This window comes from Aquarana catesbeiana, linkage group LG01, assembly GCF_042186555.1.
Source record: "Aquarana catesbeiana isolate 2022-GZ linkage group LG01, ASM4218655v1, whole genome shotgun sequence".
Classification (NCBI taxonomy): Eukaryota; Metazoa; Chordata; class Amphibia; order Anura; family Ranidae; genus Aquarana; species Aquarana catesbeiana.
In genome coordinates this window covers 767644215-767664275 of record NC_133324.1, presented here as the reverse complement: position 1 = coordinate 767664275, position 20061 = coordinate 767644215, and the positions used below count along the sequence as shown (strand labels likewise).

Sequence of the window (20061 nt, the reverse complement as noted above, 5' to 3'; positions counted from 1 at the left end):
GGTTTCCTGGAGATTGGATGCAGCTTCTCTACCAAGAATCAGGAGGTTGCTTAGTGGATGTCAGAATTGTGTACTGGACATCACCAACAAGCATGGCGTTATAGTTCATTTTAGAAGTAGTTGTAGCAATCTATAAATGTGCTTTTAATGTGTCATAGGGCTTTCTTGGCTGATACCAACTGACAATCAACGTTTCTAATACCTACATTTTATTTAAGTGATCTTTAGTGTTATCTTTGAGAGTATATTGTTCTTTAGATCTAGTATGGCAGCATAGTCTTTGTAGAGCTTGAATGCCCCTACGTAACAGCAGTGTGTACCTGAAAATTGATTTTAAATAATCAAAGCTGCTTATATACTCATTTATTGGTATCGTATAAAGTCTGTGCTGGTTGGAGTGTATCTTATGCCATTTTGTTTAATGCTTGCAGATCATTTAGCTGCTTCTTGTATAATGCAACCTAAATTTAAAGAGTTTTATTAGTGTTTGTATGGTTTATTTCCTGTGAAGGGAAATAGAGATGCTCCCTGATTACAACTGTATCTAATGCAGAGAGCACATAAGAGCCATGCTTTGTCTCATAGCAACGCAAACAAACCGATTTACCTTAGGCTAATATTTCGCAACTAGGGCAGGAAGAAAAATGGAAACAGAAAACCATGCAATGAGAAGGTATAAAAGTCTGACCAGTATGGAACAATCAAGTAAACATGTTTTGTTTTAAAAAAAAAAAAAAAAGACTCCATTACGTCATTTAGGAACAACCTGAGACTATACGTGTATAAAGTGTACATTCACATACACTGATAAGTTTCCTTGCCTTGCAATGCTTAGGTCTCACATTTGATTGCCTGTAGGTTTTGTATGAAAGGGAATTTCTATGTTTACCTTCCTTTTTAGGTTTGGCACTGAGTTTAATGGGGGAGTGCTTTGCTTTTTCTCACAATCGGAAAGTTTAAAAGGACTCTAGATTTCCTAATCTTATTGCTCCCAAGCCCTTGATAAAAAGGTGGCGGGTTGGATTTTAATCTAGTAACCTGGCCCTGTTAATATATACAGCTGCTACAGAATCAGATGCAATATGATGGTTGCATAAGTAGGGATTAAAAAAAAAAATAATAATAATAAAAAACTTTTATATATATATATATATATATATATATATATATATATATATATATATATATATAATATAATGAAATATATAATGAAACCACAAAGCTCCTGATTCACTCCCTGGTTATCTCTCGCCTTGACTACTGCAACTCACTCCTCATTGGCTTACCTTTAAACAGACTATCCCCCCTTCAGTCCATCATGAATGCTGCTGCCAGACTCATCCACCTTACAAACCGCTCAGTGTCTGCTACCCCTCTCTGCCAATCCCTCCATTGGCTACCACTCGCCCAACGAATTAAATTCAAAATACTAACAATAAGTTACAAAGCCATCCACAACTCTGCCCCCAGCTGCATCACTAGTCTAGTCTCAAAATACCAACCTAAATCGCCATCTCTGTTCCTCCCAAGACCTCCTGCTCTCTAGCTCCCTCATCACCTCCTCCCATATCCGCCTCCTGGACTTCTCCCGAGCCTCGCCCATCCTCTGGAATTCCCTACCCCAATCTGTCAGACTGTCTCCAACTTTATCCACTTTTAGGCGATCCCTGAAAACTTTCCTCTTCAGAGAAGCCTATCCTGCCTCCATCTAATAACTGCACTATTTTCTCCATTAGCTCATCCCCCACAGCTATTACCCTCTTGTATCACTTGACCCTCCCTCCTAGATTGTAAGCTCTAACAAGCAGGGCCCTCTGATTCCCCCTGTATTGAATTGTATTGTACTTGTACTGTCTGCCCTAATGTTGTAAAGCGCTGCGTAAACTGTCGGCGCTATATAAATCCTGTATAATAATAATAATAATAATAATATATATATGTATGGATATATATGTGTGTGTTTTTATTTTTTGGTTGGTTCATTTGGAATAGAGTAGGGAATGTCTAAAACTCCTGTCACTTTTTTGTCATGTGTGGCCCACAGATTTCCCTTAATTTCTGCCCTGTACACACTACAGAAGGTGACGGAAAATCTCTCGAAAGAGGGGGATCTCTACACACAAATGTCAGCAGAACAAGTGTTCCTATTGGAAAATATCCGCTTTTTGTCAGTTCTGATAACAATCTAAAATGCTGATTCTCCTGTTAGGCAGGCCATACATGGAGCAAATGTCTTTCCTGCAACCACAGAAACAGACCGTGTTGTAGGGGCAATCCCTCCCGCTGACCCATTGTGCGTTGGAAGCCGCCCCCGCCAGGAGAAGACTGATTATTGCTAGCGGTTATACCAGCTGCTAGTGATAATCGTATGTAAAATCTGGCAGGGTGGTTGTACCCAAGTTGATCGATCAATGATGGGATACTTCTGGATCCTGTATCTCTATTCCTAATGATCACCTTATTACTGTCTACATTACCTTACCTATTTGCTGGCATTACTCTGTTCCGCACACACCCAGATTCTGCGCAAACAATCGTTTTAAAAGACGAGCAACTTTTTTTTTTTTTTTTTTAATTCTGACACTGTTTGCAAGTGTTGTCTCACAAAACGAGCAGAATTTAAGCTAATGGGGTGTCCAGTACTGCATTTGGTCAGAGTTGCGGAGGCGCCGGGGACACTCAGAACGGTTCAGAGCCGTTTGGAAATACTCAGAAATACTCCGTTCCCGAGTGTTTCCGAGCCTTTCCGAGTTCAGCCGAGCTGTCCCTGAGTATTTCTCCAGCGCCCCCCCCCCCACCTCTGGCCACATGCGGTATTGCATGTAATAGACATCAATGCGGAACAAATTATCTTTGTTTCCATTGACTTCTATGGGGAAAGGAAACTTTGGATTACAAGCATTCTCCTGGAATGGATTATGCTTGTAATCCAAGGTTCCACTGCATATAGAAAAGCAAACTCTGTAATTTCACATTGCTTCCATAAAAAAACACGATGACGTCACAACCTGCTCCGCCCTACATGTTTCTGTACACCTGATGTCCTCTGGACATGGATGCCATGCCGGGTCACCAAGTCTTATGTAGCTAGTCATTACCTGAGGAAATCAGGTGAGCCAAGCCTCTATTGCAAGATAACCAAGCCTTGTTCTGAATCGGCATCTTAATATTTTGTACCAATATTTACTGCTGTGCTAGGGGCTTCTTCAATTGCTTTTGGTTCCATTTTTATTTACTTATTTTTTTTACCACTGGCACGTGGTAATCACTGTTTTTTGTTATAATTCACACTAAACGGCATGGAAGGTGGAATCTCTGCTGACACCTGCGGCTGCTTAAATACCTGAACGGTGACTGCATCTGTTGATATGCTGTCACTTTAAATCTGAAAGCTTTCAGTCAAAGTTTTTCAAGCCAGGTGATGCCCACAGGGCCACCTATGATTGAATTTCATCCAATTCAGTTGGAATTCGCGCTGCATATGGCCAGCCTAAGTTTTTACCATTTTGTTGCATCAAATGATGGGTTCAGGCTTCTGTTGGCCTAAATCAATCTAATCAAATGGTAAGCTATATGAAAAGTCAATGGGGGTAAACCTGGAGAGTGCATAATCTGGTGTAGCTCTGCATATAAACCAATCAGCTTCTAGGTTTAATTGTCAAAGCTTAACTAAACAAGCTGAAATTAGAAACGGATTGGCTACCATGCACAGCTGCACCAGATTTTGAGTGCTCCAGTTTTAGTAAATCCCCCCCCCCCCAATGTGTTTATGACCAGTATAAAGAGGAACCCTAGTCCCTGTATATCTTAATGTCTGGACATGTTCTTAGGCTTAGGGTTTATCTATAGTGCATGCTTGCTTCCTTGGAGATCCTGCTCTTCTGCTAAGGTTTATGTAGCCTACAGTTAGGTTAAATTGAGCTGAGAAGTTTGAGTGTTAATATATCAATAATTCAGCCTTTTTACCAAATTAAATTTCGAAAGTATGTCGGGGCCAAAACTCCACAACAGTAAACAAGAACATTCAGTCCCAGAAAGTAAAGAACACAAGACATCTAGTTTACAGGTGGAAACCTAGAAAGCTAAACTTTACTCTCATCATATGCATATCTAAAAGTGTAGAGCAGGCATGTCCAAAGTCCGGCCCATGGGCCAATTGCGGCCCACGTTCTGGTTTAATATGGCCCCTCTGGTGATTTGGATATATACATCTTTTGTGGCCCCCAGGGCCACAAAAGATATATACTGTATTTATCAGCGCTGGCTCGGAGGGGACAGGGAGGGGGCTGGATGAGCGCCGTCAGATTACATACAGGAGAATCTCCTGTTTACTCGGGGGCATCTGTCATAGGATGTCCCATCTCCTGGGCTGCCATTGGATGACTGTTCTGTCTATCATAGGAGGTGGGGCTTTGTACTAAAGAGGCCTCCTAGTAAACAGGAGATTCTCCTGTATGTAATCTGTCGGCGCTCATTCCGCCCCCCTCCCTGTCCATTCCAAGGCTGCAGATGGGCATTGATCAGGCTGCACTGATGGCAATGGTGAGGCTGCATTCATGGCACATGTGGGGCTGCATTCATGGCACATGTGGGGCTGCATTCATGGCACATGTGGGGCTGCATTCATGGCACATGTGGGGCTGCATTCATGGCACATTTTTTCCCCTGAAACTTCCCTATTAAAGTGGTGCGTGTTATATGCCTGTGCGTGTTATATGCCGATAAATATGGCATATCCAAATAATACGTCCCAGCTCATCCTTAGTCCTGAGTGACACTCTGGGATTCATTGGGGCCACAAAAGATATATATATAGTCAAATAACATGCCCAAGCTCATCTCTTCACCACACACAACCACAAAGGCAAGAAAATTCTTGTTGGGCAGTGTATACGTGCTCGAACGAACACACTTAGACCGAACTTTAATGGTTCAAAGAATGTCAGGCAAAATGGTCGGCCCTCACGCATGTTCACTTCATCAAATCTGGCCTTCTTTGAAAAAAGTTTGGACACCCCTGGTGTAGAGCCTCAAGAACCAGAATTTGGGTCCTCAGAAATGAATGTGGATAGGAATACTACAGACGAGGGAAAGATTTGGATTGAAAAACCCTCTTGTGAAAACACAAGCCCAGTTATTTAAGATAATCTGGCGCATAACTATGTGTTTTCTGGAAAGAAAAAAAATGTAACCATTTAATGGTGTTTAATCTTAACCTATATAACAGATCGGGGACTCCTGACTTTTTTGTGATGTTGGGTATTGTCCATTATTTAAAAGTTAATTAGACTTACATGGTTGGAACATAGAGGTATTTATGTGTATGTCATAAAAGGATTTGTTACACCGTATATAAGCATTATATTCTGCTGATGCCTGTTGGGAAGCAGCATCGTAAACCTCCTTTTAACGAGAAGTAAAGTGAGAAATTGCCATGCTTTGGTAATGGGATCAGCTGCAGTCACTTACCTGAAAGGAGATATGTGTATGAGGCATCGGAATCGTTTCAAAGCTGTGAGATAATACAGGGCTGTATAGCCACTTTGAACAGTGGGCTTCTATGTATAGAAAATGCAGTTTCTAGAGCCCATTGACAGCATTCTATTACGGTTTCACTCGCTGCTTTTTCAGAGTTGAGATGTAATTGCCGTTTGTATTTTTGCTGTTGAAAAGCATCTTTGTTTTGCACCACTACCCCTCCACCTTGGCTTCTGTTGCTCGGCAGCTTTTCTTTAGTCCCTTGTGAAAGATTACATTTCAAAGGAAAAGGATGTGCTTCTTGTGCCATTACTGCTAGTGTAAATGGGATGTCTTAATGGAACTAGTTTAGAGTAGGGAGGTGGCAGTACTGCTGGGTGACATTTTATTTGAACAGACCCTTTATTGTAGATAGCCCAGTGATATTCAGTGGTTGATGCAGTGATCAAGCTCACAGTTAATTATCAAAGGGTCAACCCCAAAATGGTCCCTGGTAGATTGCAGTGGGCCCTAAGCTTGGAGAAACATTTTCTTGCCAAACCTCCACGGTCACCTAAGTTTGAACAAATTTGCCACCTGGCCATGATGGTGATAGATGAGTAGACCGGGAAACTCAAGACCTTCAGCAGTCAGAAGTTAGCAGGAGAATCCACTCTCTAGAACTCCATTTTGAAGGGTAAAACCTTTGACATTGTCATTTTGTATGCATACGTTATCATTGGAATAATATACCTAAACAGCTGAATGACGCCAAGTAAATTTTTGCAATTTTAGGTTTTCTTCTATTTGTAAACCTTAGAGGAGCTCTGCTTAAAGAGGACCAGATATGTGGAAGATGTGGATTGATTTCCCTCCATATTTCATAAATGGAGTAATCAAAGGCAACAGTTCCTGGGGACTTCTACTGGAGATAGACAGCTATGTGTCAGTAGGCACAGGAGTGTCTTGACACCTACACATACTAGAGTGTGTACTTCTGTATATCAGGGAAAGTTCCTGCAAAATATACTTTTTAGGGTACTGCTTAGACAGAATCAACATGCCTAGATGTTCCCTATAACATGGCACATTTTTACTTTTTGAGTTCAGGTCAACAAATCTATATAAAAATGTTTTTTAATGCATGTTAAAGACCTTTCTCCAGATAAAGCTGACTTTTTGTTCAGAAAAGACTTCTGTGAAAGTGGAGTGCACACCAAACGATCTCTTTAATCACGTCAGCTCCAGAAGATTTTACCCCCTTCATGACCAGGCCATTTATTGCTATTTAGCACTGCGCTACTTTAACTGGTAATTGTGCGGTCATGCAAGGTTGTACCCAATAGAAATTTCTATAATTTTTCCCACACAAATCGTGCTTTCTTTTGGTGGTATTTGATCACCACTGGGTGTTTTTTTTTATTTTTTGCAATCTAAACGAAAAGTATAAAAATTTAAGAACAAAAACCTATATTTTTTACTTCCTGCTATAAAACATATCCAATAATAAAAAAAAAAAACTTTATTCATAAACTTGGTTTGCATGAAAGTTTTAGCATCTACAAACAATGGGATACATACTGGAATTTTTATTTATGTTTCTATACTAGTAATGGTGGCGATCAGCGACTTATAGTGGGACTGAAATAGTGCAGCGGGCAATCTGACGCTGGGGGGAACTGACTAAATGACACTGACATCTCCAGTGACCCCAATACAGTGATCAGTGCTAATAATATACGCTTTCACTGTACTAATGACACTGACTGGGAAGGGGTTAACATTTAGGGGCAATCAAGGGGTTACTGTGCATTGTTTTTATCGAGCAATGTGACCGTTTTTACTCACTGCGTAGCAGGGAGAAAAAAACTGGCACATCACCGCTGTCCACAGAGAGCTCTGTGTTATTTACCAACACAGAGCTTTCTTCTGTCATTCGCTCAACTGAACGGTGGGTTCCAGCCATAAATCATTGGCCGGAACCCACTGATCCGCTTTTGCTGGAGTGAATGACAGCACAGCCGGGGTGCGCAAGTGTGCGCCCCCCCAACACAACCCAAAAGTGCTGGATCATGTACTTGCACGTGATCCAGTGCAGTGGGGCTGCTCTGCCACATTAAATCTGCCATAGGCGGTCTGCAAGCAGTTAATTCACTTTCATGCTCAAAATATAGGAATAAGCACAAAACATAAAAAGCTATTATGACTTTATATATTTTATATCTAACTTTACCTTTGTGCTTTATTTGAATATGAAAATGAATTAAATAGAGCTTTTGGTTTGCGGTGCTCAGATACAGTGTAGCTCTGCTTTAAAGTGGTAAAATATGGGGGGATGTGTATGTATTGAAGATATTTACTTTATATGTGTTTTTTTTTTGTCCTGACATACGCTTAAAGCACTATAGTACTGAACTTTTGTTGTTGAAATTGCTGTTTAGCAAAGACATCAGAGCAATCTGCAATCCACTGTCTTTTCCCCAGGCGCAAATGGATGATAACCGCTTTAAGCTGTCTTTAAAGAACTTTAAATGCTAATGCACTAGGAAATCTCTCTAGTTCTTATAAGGAAATTGCTATATACCTTTTTATTTAATGTTTTTGGCTTTTTATGAGAGCCTATTTCTGCTTAGGTTTACAGTTTTTCTAAGGGTATGGATACATGTGCAACCTATAAATGTAACTGTCTGCTTATTAAGCTTTTTACATACACGCTAAGTATACCTATTTACTAAAATAACTTTGACTGTAAAAATTCCCATAAAAGTGGAATAATACCAGTTTATTTATTTTGTACTTTCAGGCAGTCTGAGAGTTTTTTTTTCCTCCACGTTGCTGGCAGGATAAAATGGCAGCTGAAACCTGTGGGCAGACTGCTGGGAGATTTTCTTTCTTTTTTTTTTTTCCTTGACTATTCAGTTTTCCTTTCATGTGAAGCCAAGTGAAAGGCTGGGAGTGAAATGTAAACTCAGCAGATCTTCAGGGGCCTGTTGCCCAATGAACCAGTTCAGAGTTTAAGAGGAGGCTGCATTTAAAGCTGTGAAAAGTGCAGATAACTGCGGCTCAGTCTTGTTTTGATTCTCCAATGTGCTCGCAGTGAATGTGACCACAGTTAGCCGCTTGCCATTTTGATCTGTTACAGCATATTGTTCAGATACCGGACAGTTCCATGTAGGTCTGTGTTAGTCTATTAGGTGAGTAGTTTATTAAACAGGAAAACTAAGACCCACACACAACTTCTCATTCATAAAAGTAATCAAATGAGCCATTGTGCCCTAAACTGATGACGGCTTGGTTCCTTCACATTTTGGAGTATGTGAAAACGATTGTAGTATTTTTTATGTATTTTGTGATTATACTGTTTGTTTTTTCCCCAAATCTCCATAAGTTGGTGTCTTTTTTTTCTGCTTTTTGCACAGAATAGAAAGAAACGTATTATGGATATTTAACTTCAGCAAGTTGTGGCTTTTTAAAGATTTGGTCGGTCTGGGCAAATTTGCCAGCATTCTTTATCTACTTTTCATAATAGTTTATAAAATGGATAAGGGTACATTGTTGCATGTAATTTAAGTCCTTATTGTACAAAAGATTGGAGTAAGAAGAGAATATGTAAAGCAACAGTTACTATAATCATTAGTTCTGTGAGGTTGTGTAAGTTGTACATGCGTTTAGATCATATAGAAGCCCGAAGATGTAGAAGCTTAATGTTCAAAAAAGATAAGACAAGCAATCTGCTTACCCAATATTTTGTCAAATTTATTAGGACTTTGTTAGGGCTGGAGTGACTCGATCAGTCACTGCGGGTGGGTAGGAAGAAATCCCTTCCAAGATGGTGACGGTGAGTCCTCTTGGGGCTTGGACTGCTTCTTTTGGGTATGGCCTTAGGGTCGTTTCCACATGTAGACTTGGAAAGGTGGGTGGAAAGGAGCGCCCAGTGTCCAATTAAAAGCAAGTTGGAAGGTGAGTAAGAAGACAACAGTGCTGCCTCTACAAGCACAGCCAGCACTCTGACAGTTATCCCTCAGAATTTATTGCTATTGACACATCTGTAGGAAAAATAAATAACTGGATAGCCGCACTCCAAAAAATTCACCTTAATTGTATAAAAGTGGATATCAAAGCATCACAAATGGGTACAGACTAACTGTACAGCCGCTGACACATTTTACACCGGGCATGGTGCTTAGTCATACCGATTGATACACCTGTCTGGGATCCTTCCCAGTCTATTTGAATGCAGCAACAGCCCTGAGGAAGGGGGAGTCTCTGTTCCCCCAAAACACGTCAACTCAATGTTGTCATTTTTTAATAAACACCTTCTGACTTGCCTTCCAACTTGCTTTTCATTGGACACCGGGTGGTCCTTTCCACCCACGTTTCCAAATTTAGTAGGGCAGCTTCTAGCCTCTTTTTAGTCCATAGAAAGGCAGAACTGTATTTATTAATTGCTTTCAGGCATGAATGTCTAAAATCTCAGTAGTTGACCAGGTTAGGAAGTATAGTTTTCCTGGTGTAAAGGCGGAAGTAGTCTTGGGCTGTACTGTTGCCCCCACTCCCCCTCTGGTCTGCACTCACGTTGGCCGGGGCCGAGCACGTTTATGCCATCCCCTTTTCTAGGCAGTCCACAGTGATTACAGCTTCTTTGCTCAGTGATCCCTTAAAGCTTCATTCTTGAACACAATTTGTGATCACACCTATGTAGCATGCTAGAGTCCAACCAAACTGTGCCCAAGACTACCTTTTTCAAGCCAGTATGGAGTGATCACACTGATCAAATGAACTACACTTTGGGTTTCAGGCATGTTTTGGCATGGTAAGGACACTCTAGCATGAGTAAACCTGTAAAAAGATCTTTTTGGCCTTTCTGAGCATGACCAAAACCACCCAAAGACTCCACTTATAGAACTATGTACATTGGGAACTGCAAAGTTGTTGGAGGTAGTCATTACCATGGAACCAAAAGGGTCTGACCTTGGAACAACTCCAGACCATGTGAAATATGTCTTTGTCCACAACTTGACATTTATGAGGCCTTGGCCTGTATTTATAAATCTGGCTGGGTGAAGATGCAGAGAGCTGGGAATCCCAGCAAATAAACAAAGTTAATAGGTCATTCTGTCTGGAATCATTGAACTACGAGGTTAAAGAGCAATGAAGGTCTTCACTGAAAATAATTAGATAAGTCACTTCATTGTGAGGAAAGCTTACGGGCATATCTCTTCAGAGAATGTGACATTTAGCAAGTTATCAGTACAACAAATGTTAGAGAAACCAGCACTTAACATGAAAACAACCGATCAGGATGTTGGTAAATCTCTTTTGAAGTGTTAACAAACAAAAAAGTGACCACAAACATGCTCAAACTGGATTGATTTCTTAGTAGATCTATGGCAAAATGTGGATGATTCTGCTATTTAACCCATTATGACTAGAACAAAAACCCATAGTTAGGTAATTCGTATTACCATTAAGAGGCAATTTTCTTGTAACTTGTTTGTTCATTGACTAGTTGGAATTTCCAATCTACTCACCTATTTATTGAGTTAAAAAGGACTTTCAACTAAAACTTTTTTTTATTACTGTAATTTATTGTTTGGTAAAGTGAGAGCCTCTGTCAGGTTTTTATCACTGTTACCATTGAATAGCTTTAACTTCACTTCCAGTCTAGTCAAAATGATGGGGCACTCCCATTTGGAAAGTACCAATCACTTCCTGTGTGAGGAACATGGAACGCTCACAAACAAGGTCAAACCTGCCAGAGATTTTACCCAATCCCTACTCTAAATAGAACTAAAGAAATATTTTGGTGGGGTAACATTTTAATTGTATCCTAACACTTAAGCCTAACACTTAAGTTGGAATCCCGGACAGTTCCTGCTAAACCATGTATGGGAAGGCTGAATGTACCCAAGCTGATTGATCAACTTACAACCATCCTGCTGGATTTTACATTAGATTTATTAAAAGCAGCTCTTATAAATTATTAGATTGTAAGCTCTTCTGAGCAGGGCCCTCTTAATCCTATTGTATTATAACTGTATTGTCTCCCTTTTATATTGTAAAGCGCTGCGTAAACTGTTGGCGCTATATAAATCCTGAATAATAATAATAATAACCGCGAGCAATAATCACTGTCTTCTCCCAGCAGGGACAGCTCCCCAGTCCCCCAGCCTGGAGAATACAATGGCTCGGCAGGAAGGATTCCACGGTCAACACAGTCTAGCAAATTTCTTGGTTGCAGGAAAAAAATTTGCTTAGTCTATGTCCTGCCTTAGCCAATTTATTTACTTTCTTAGCTCATTTGCTAATAGAACGAATCATAGAAGTGATCACTGTAGCTTGCAGATAGACTAGCTCTTAACCGAACCGAACATCCCTTTTAAATCTAGGCGTAGCTATATATCTGCTTTCTTTGCTTAGCAGTTGGTGGGGAAAATGGATAACACACTGGACCTGCCACACTTTGCTGATTAGGGCCTACTCCTGGCTAAAGCTGCCAGTGTTCTACAACCACAAGGACTTTCCTTGTAAACACTTTCTTTGGTGAGCACTGTATCAAGTGATCAGTTTGTACACTGTGTGGGGAAAATTTGAGGAACCCTGGTAAAAAAAAAAGTCACTTTCAAAGCTGAGCAGATATGTAAAAGTTTAGAAATCAAGAGCCAGTCAGTTGAATCTAGGAGCCAGCAGTCACTTTTTAGGAGCCAATCATAAATATGCTTCTACTGTCTTCAACAGTAGAAACACAGAAAATGTGACTGCCAATAACTTTTATGCAGCATTTGATAACCAGTTTATAAGATTTTTTCCTGGTGAGACATTATCTAGGTGCACACACCACTCCAGGCAGACTTGTATATCCAAGTGTCTTACTACGGTTATCCCCGGGTACCAGCACAGTCCACAGCTGCAAATGTCACAGGACATTTACTGCTGAATGGGATTGCCACCGTTTCTTTTATTAAGATTTTTCCTGCCCTAAAGCTGGCTATAGATGGATCTGTGGCTGAACCAGACACATTTTGATCCATCTATGACCGTTCCTATTTAAGAGAAGTCAATCTAACGATTGGCTTTTCTTAAATGGGAATGTTGGAAGATTTTCATTCGGTCAGCAGCTGCAACGCTGATCATTGTCTTCTGACAGTGGAGGAGTCCCCGCTGTCAGAATACAATAGCACTATGGGAGGATTCCGTCATCCACCTCGATTGTGTGGATGGGGGAATCAGTTTGTTTTTTGTTTCTTTTGTTGATTGGAAAAAAAAAAAAAAAAAAAGATCCATCCAAAGCCAGTTTTGGCGTTTTCAGCGTTTTTTTGTAGATTAACTATTACACTGCTATGGCCTGTTTTAAGATGATGGGTGTTCAAAAGTCATAGTCATATTTTTTAGTAATGGTCAGCATTTTGCAAGTTCTTTACACTTCCCTAAACTGAATCTTGGGTAAATTTTGGATAGCTTTGATCACCCACCAACTCCTTTTTTAGAACTTGATCAGCAATTAGGTCTCCAGCAGCTAACTCATAACTTAGATGGTAGATTTAGGTGGGCCTGTACTTTGAAATGGAAACAAACTGAATGCATTATTTGTCGTTTGCAAACTATGGGGTTCATTTACTAGACGCAAATAGACTGTTCACTTTGCAAGAGAATTTTCCCCAAAGATTAGTGAATAGGGCAAAGCTCTGCTGACTTCCATCATCAAATTCTGTGCAACTGAAAATGTTCTTTTTTTCATTTTCCTTGCACATGATTGCGTATTCTTTGCAAAGTAGAATTTCACCACATTTACTAAGCTCTGGGGAAAATTCTCTTGCAAAGTGTACAGCCTATTTTCCTTTAGTAAATCAACTCTCATATCACTTTTGTTTGCTGTAGAAGTCCATATAAAGTAGTGTCCTTCAACTTCCAAGTAAAATGCTATCATACTTGTACTATGGACAGCTGTCCAATAGTGGACACCAGTTCTGTTAGGCAGGCCATAGATGGTGTGTCATTGCAGGAAAAAAATTAGCAAGATTCTCCTATCTAGAAGACCGTTATTATTGCTAGTGGCTATAGCAGCCGCTAGCGATAATCGCAAGTGAATGCGGCAAGCTGGTTGTACTCAAGTTGATCGATCAATCCACTTGGTACATTCAGCCTGCCCAGACAGGGTTCGGATCTCGGCCAGTGTCTGCTGAACCGGTCGAGATTCAAACTGTCTATTGCCAGCCTCAGGCTGGCCACACATATTTACCAAAACCATATAATATAAGGTCACACCAAAACACTTTCAATTTTGTTTGCAATCAGGCAGGCCCTTGTACTACATAGTTAAAGGTAAATCTAAAGGAAATTGAACAAGAAAATTGTATAATGTATGGCCAGATTAAGTAATTGTCATTTCTGCATCTCTGATCCAGTGGCACACTTTACTTCATGGTTTAAATTTGCAGTGTTAAAGTTCAGTAGATCATAAGTTTGCCGGTTAGCAATTTAGACCTGTGTAGAGGATGTGTTCAGCCTGCAGATAGCAGTAGTCCTATTTACTGCGATCCAGGCATTAGCGTGCCTTCTGAAAGACCATTTCAGAGCAGATCCCCTGTGTAAGAGAGCACGAATATGCATCACAATGCTTCTTTTCAATTCTTTTTTTTTTTTTCTTTGAAAGGGCAAATTTGAAACAAGGATGTAAAAAGAAATAAAGCATCTCTCAATAGACCAACCTGTGAACAGACAAATGAATTGGCTTCCCATGTCTTTCTTTATTAGCCATGTACCACTGGGTTGCAACAGAGCTATGCAGAGGTTGTATGTGACACACATTACCCCATCAATTCAATCAGTGTAGAACGGCTTAAGTCTTGCATACTTTCAGCTCTATAAATGGTTAGAGGGGAGGCTTGTCTATCCGCTACTTGATTTTTATGTATTTTCATTTGCATCGCTCATTAAATTTGGGCCGGTGAATATGTAAATGGCTTTAATTTGGCTTGTTGTGTAGTATAGGCTTATCCAATGTATCATTTTGTAGCATTTTCTGTACAGGAAAAAAAAAAAACTATTTTGTACTTTTTGGAAGAACACATGTATTGGATTTTTTTTGACAGGACATTTTATTTTTATTTTATATCTTGATTATATTTCATATACTGATGTGCAAATGCTCCTTTAGTGGTCCGCTGTAAATGGGAACGTTATTGGCTTTTTTGGATTAGTGTGAGTGCTAACCTCAGTCTGATTTAAAGTGTTACTAAAGTCATTTATTTTATTAAAATAACAAACATGTTATACTTACCTGCTCTGTGCAGTGGTATTGCACAGTGTGGCCCCAATCCTCCTCTTCTGGGGTCCCCGGCAGCAATCTTGGCTCCTCCTCTTCTTTTGAGGGACTACCATAGCCAGCCACTGGCTATTGGGAGAACGTAGTCCCCGCGCTCCAGACCTGTGTGTCTATGGAGCCACACTCCATAGACTTACACAGCAGGATTTAGGCCCGCCCCCCACTTCCTCTGATTGACAGCAACAAGAGCCAATGGCTCCTGCTGCTGCTCAAATGCTGTGTAAGGAGGAAGTAAGGTGAGAATAGATGCAGCCATGTACAGCGCTGATCTCTTCTACCCTCTCTTCCCCTTCACACAGGGAAGGGGGGGCACAGGGACACTGATTTTTTTTTTTTTTTTTTTTACCTTAATGAAAACAATGCATTAAAGTAAAAAATATTTTTAGGTTTAGTAACAGTGGTTGTAATCCCCATTCATTAAAGTTGACCTAAGCACATATATCTGTAGTGTTTACTTGTCTCTCTCCAGAGCTCTATGTGTTGTTTCTCTCTGGTGCTTTGTTCCGCTATTATCAGCATGAGTCACTAATGAGAAAAGTTCTCTGACACATGAGAACAGTAGCTGAAAATTTGTGTTGGGGAGGGAGCTTGGAGGAAGATTAGCAGAGAGTTTGTCTATTTAGATTGCAGCTCTGCATGTTCCTTTGTGCCTCTGCCTAGAGGGGAGTGTCCCTTTCCTCCAATCATCAGCTCTCACACCGTGTAAACCCAGACTCTCCACCCACCCCTATGTGCTGCTCAAAGAGGAAGAAAGATTTTTAACATGGTCTGCACTTTCTAAAGAGTGTAGAAAGTTGAAGACATTTGATATACAAGTAAAACTTACGTAGGGAGATTTGTTTCGTCTCTGTGCATTATCTGAGGCTGTTCACTTCACTGGGTATATTTGAGGGTTTACATCCACTTATAACATCACCTGTCTTCAGCCAGATCAGATCTGATCCCTTGATGTTCAAAGAGGGAGAGATGAGCAATTTAAACAAACTTCAGCTTTTAAAGACCAAATACAAGTAGTTGGTGAACTACAAATGTTATCTGCGTCATCAAACACTGCATCATTGCTAAAGTCAGAGCATCCACTCAAGGTAGAATCCAGCTCCCCTATATACCATTATATAACCATTAATGTACTTCAGTTGCAGAAAAATACCAAGTTTTCTTTTATTTTGAGAACAAGGCCTTACCTTAGCCCTTGCAATATTTCCTAGAAAGTTTCAGAGACTCCCTGGTATACAGACAGACAGAGGAATCTGTAAGACACAGGAGGGAGTTTACTAGCTGACCTCATAACACACCCTTCACCCATCAACTGAGGCTGGCCATACATTTATACAATTATCTTGTACAATTTTTTCCTTTAGATTTACCAAAACCATATAATATGAGGTCAAACCTAAACACTTTCAATTTGTATCCAATCGGCAGGTCCTTGCACTACATAGTTTTCTGGTAAATCTAAAAGAGATTGAACAATCTGATTGTATAGTGTATGGCCACATTTATACACCTAAAATTACCTTATTGTGCTTTCAGTGTCATTAATTGTTAACACAGAAGCAAACACACATAGTGCCACATATTGCAAGAGCCATAGCAGGCGCGCGTGTGACCGCTGCACGGCGGGGGACCCGATGCGCGTGGCAGCGATGTCCGCGGGCCACCCGCTATCGTGGGAAAGAGAGCCAGAACGGGGACCTGTCTATGTAAACAGATCCTTTTTCTGACAGGGGAGGAGAGGGAGATCTGTGTGATTAGGAACAGCGATCTCTCTCCTCCTCGTCCAGTCAGTCCCATCCCCCCTACAGTTAGCCCCTAGTGTTAACCCCTTCCCTGCCAGTGACATTTACACAATAATCAGTGCATTTTTATAGCACTGATCGCTGTATAAATGTCAATGGTCCCAAAAAAGTGTCAGAAGTGTCCGATCTGTCCGCCGCAATGTCGCAGTCTCACAAAAAAACGCAGATCGCCGCCATTACTAGTAAAAAAAAAAAAATAGTAATAATAAAAATGCCATAATTCTGTCCCCTATTTTGTAGACGCTCTAACTTTTACGCAAACCAATCAATATATGCTTAGTGCGATTTTGGTAAAAAAAAAAAAAAAAATGTAGAAGAATACATATTGGCCTAAACTGATGAAGACATTTCTTATATTTTTTTTTTGGGGGGGGGATATTTATTATAACAAAAAGTAAAAAAATATTGTTTTTTGTTTTTTTCAAAATTGTCGCTATTTATTTTGTTTATAGCGCACAAAATAAAAACCGCAGAGGTGATCAAATACCACTAAAAGAAAGCTCTATTTGTGGGACAAAGGACGTAAATTTTGTTTGGGTACAGCGTCGCAAGACCGCGCAATTGTCAGTTAAAGCGACGCAGTGCTGCATCGCAAAAAATGGCCTGTCGTTAAGGGGGAAAATCTTCTGGTCTGTAAGTGGTTAATGTTATTCTAAAGTTTAGAGGTAAAAAATATTTAGCTACCCCCCCCTTCCTAAACACTTACCTGTCCCCTCTGATCGATCCAGTGCTGTCCTGGCTGCAGGTCTTCTCCCTTCACCTCCTAGTTTCAAAAGACACTCCAGCAGCATGTCAGGAAAGAGTGGGGGATTGGCGGAGTCACGCTGTGTGTGTCTATGGATGCACACAGCCTGCTTTGGCAGCGCACACATATGGGTGCCCCTATCGCTCATGGCTTGCTATAGGGGCATCCACAGGAAGAAGATGCAGACAGCACTGGCAGGGTAATGCTAAAGAAGAGGTAAGGGACCGGTCTGTGCAATCTCATTGTGTAGAGCAGGAAAGTATAATAATCTTTTTTTATTTTAATTTTAAAAAAGACAAGCGTTCGTATCACTTTAACGGAAGAGATCCTATTGTTCCACTTCTGCCGCTGGATTTGGATTGCCTGTTTCGATGTTGTGAAATTAATGAATATGGGAAGTTGTTCTTATAATTCCTCTTGAAGTTATGGCTCTGGAACACATCAGCCGCTCATGTACTTCATTAGGAACAGACTTTACTGTTGAAAGTTAGGACATTTGTATCTCAGATCCTTGTTTATTGACTAACACCACCGCCTGCAGAGCTGTGATTCACAAAATGCAATGAATTTGGACACATTGTCAGCATGTGCAACACACATTCGTTTGTTTCATTTCCAAGGTCTTGTAGGGAGAGCAGCTCTGCACTCCATATTTTATTTAATGCCTTCTTCTAATATGTAAAAAGGTGTAGCTCAATACCTCTGGGCCCCATTACAAACTGGATTAGAGCCCCACTATTGGCATGGTTAGCGTATCCGATATTGCCTTGGAAAAAAATGACAAACTTCCAAGTATATAAGTCCTAGATCATAATCTCCTAATAAATCCATCGTTCCAATCCATTGGTGTATTGAGGGGAAGGACATTAGCATTGCTGATTCGTTATCAGAGCTGCCACTTTCTATAGAACTTTTTGTGTGTCATGTCTGCTAGTATAAATGCACTCAACCTTACCGTTTCCAATTGCTTAAAGGCGTGCTCTTAGTAGATATAATAGACACAAACTAATGAAGCTCTGAAAGCATTGATAAATATGGGGGGGGGGGGGTTAAATGCACTCAGTGTAAGTGCCAAATTGTGACTTGTTATAAGGCTCCTGCAATCTGTTTTCAACAGCACTTAGGCTGAAAGGGGCACGAGTGGGAGCCAGTCATGTGTGCTACATGTAAATGTATGTAAATTGGACATGCCAATAGGAGGAGAGAGAACAGTGGGATGACTACATCATTCTTCTGCTGCTCTTTTCACTGTTCAGGTAGCAAACTAGGGGTGGAGAGTGGACACTGCTCTACTCCTTGAAGCAGAACTGCATCTGTGTCTGAGCACCAAAAACTCTGTTTTAATTTATTTGTAATATTCAAAGCAAACCTCCCCATCTATCCATGTCACTCTGCTTTATTTTGCCTCCTGAAACTCCTCTCAGCAACCCTGTAGATCTGAAGGCAGGCTCTGTGCAATGTGTGACACATCAGTGCCTGCTCACTGGGCATAGTGATTACCAGTCACAAATTTCAAGGAAGTGAATGTGTGGTATTTTTCGAAAAGTTATTTTCAAGATCTTTTAGAGCAGGGGAAAAAACAATGCCCCACCTTTGGTGTTGTCAGTGAGAGGAACTGTGCCCCATCATTGGTATTGGTGGGAGGAACTGTGCCCCATCATTGGTATTGGTGGGAGGAACTGTGCCCCATCATTGGTATTAGTGGGAGGAATTGCACCCCCTCGTTGATGTCATTGGGAGAAATTGTGTCCCATCATTGGTGTCATTGGGAGAAATTGTGACCCATCATTGGTGTCATTGGGAGAAATTGTGACCCATCATTGGTGTCATTGGGAGAAATTGTGACCCATCATTGGTGTCATTGGGAGAAATTGTGACCCATCATTGGTGTCATTGGGAGAAATTGTGTCCCATCATTGGTGTCATTGGAAGAAATTGTGCCCCATCATTGGTGTCATTGGGAGAAATTGTGCCCCATCATTGGGAGAAACTGTGCCCTATCATCATTGAGGGGGAATTGTGCCCATTTATTGCTGTCAACTGGTGGATTCGCGCCCCTTCATTGTTGCCGGGAGGGGGGGTGGGAATTATGCCCCACTATTGGTTGGTATCAGTGGATGAAATGGTGCCTCAAGGGTTGGATAAAAGCAAGCAAAGGGCTGCATCTGGCCCTTGGGCTGCAGTTTGGACACCACTGGCTTAGCGTAATAGGAGTAGGCTAGAAATAATTGAAATATGTTGAAATGTATAATTTTACATCTTGACCACAGATACATTTTAACTGTAAGTGGTATGTCAGCTACTTGGCTGTTCTGTGTTAGCGAACAATGTAAATCTCAACTTTCTCTGGCAAGGATCAGGCCACGTAGGGCCATCTTATAAGATTGTGATAATATCATACAATCGTCAGAAATATAGGTTTTTATATGGAAATCTGGTCCATTTTTGTTCCTTCCCTGTTCATATTGAGAAGTACTTAACATTTCGCACAAGCTTAGTCCTTTAGCCAATTTGCATGATACTGTGTAAAGGGATCTTCTGATTTCAGGAACAATTTGATTCTCATTGAGACGTCAACCCATCCTTGGCCACCCTGAAAGTGGGTTGTAGTGCTACAGGCCTAAATCTATGTGACCTGCCACAAGCGTAATTCTTGGTTACTGTATATTGTATATTCTGTATTTAAAGAAAAACTTGTCTTTGTGCTGTTTTGTTTCAGACCTTTACTTATTATA

The 20061-nt window shown here is 40.7% G+C and overlaps 1 protein-coding gene across 3 annotated transcripts in view; it reads left to right on the top strand.

The window, feature by feature from the left end:
• The window catches only part of SH3RF1 (SH3 domain containing ring finger 1), a 249840-nt gene that overhangs the window by 114284 nt on the left and 115495 nt on the right, over positions 1 to 20061 (top strand). The window lies entirely within an intron of this gene.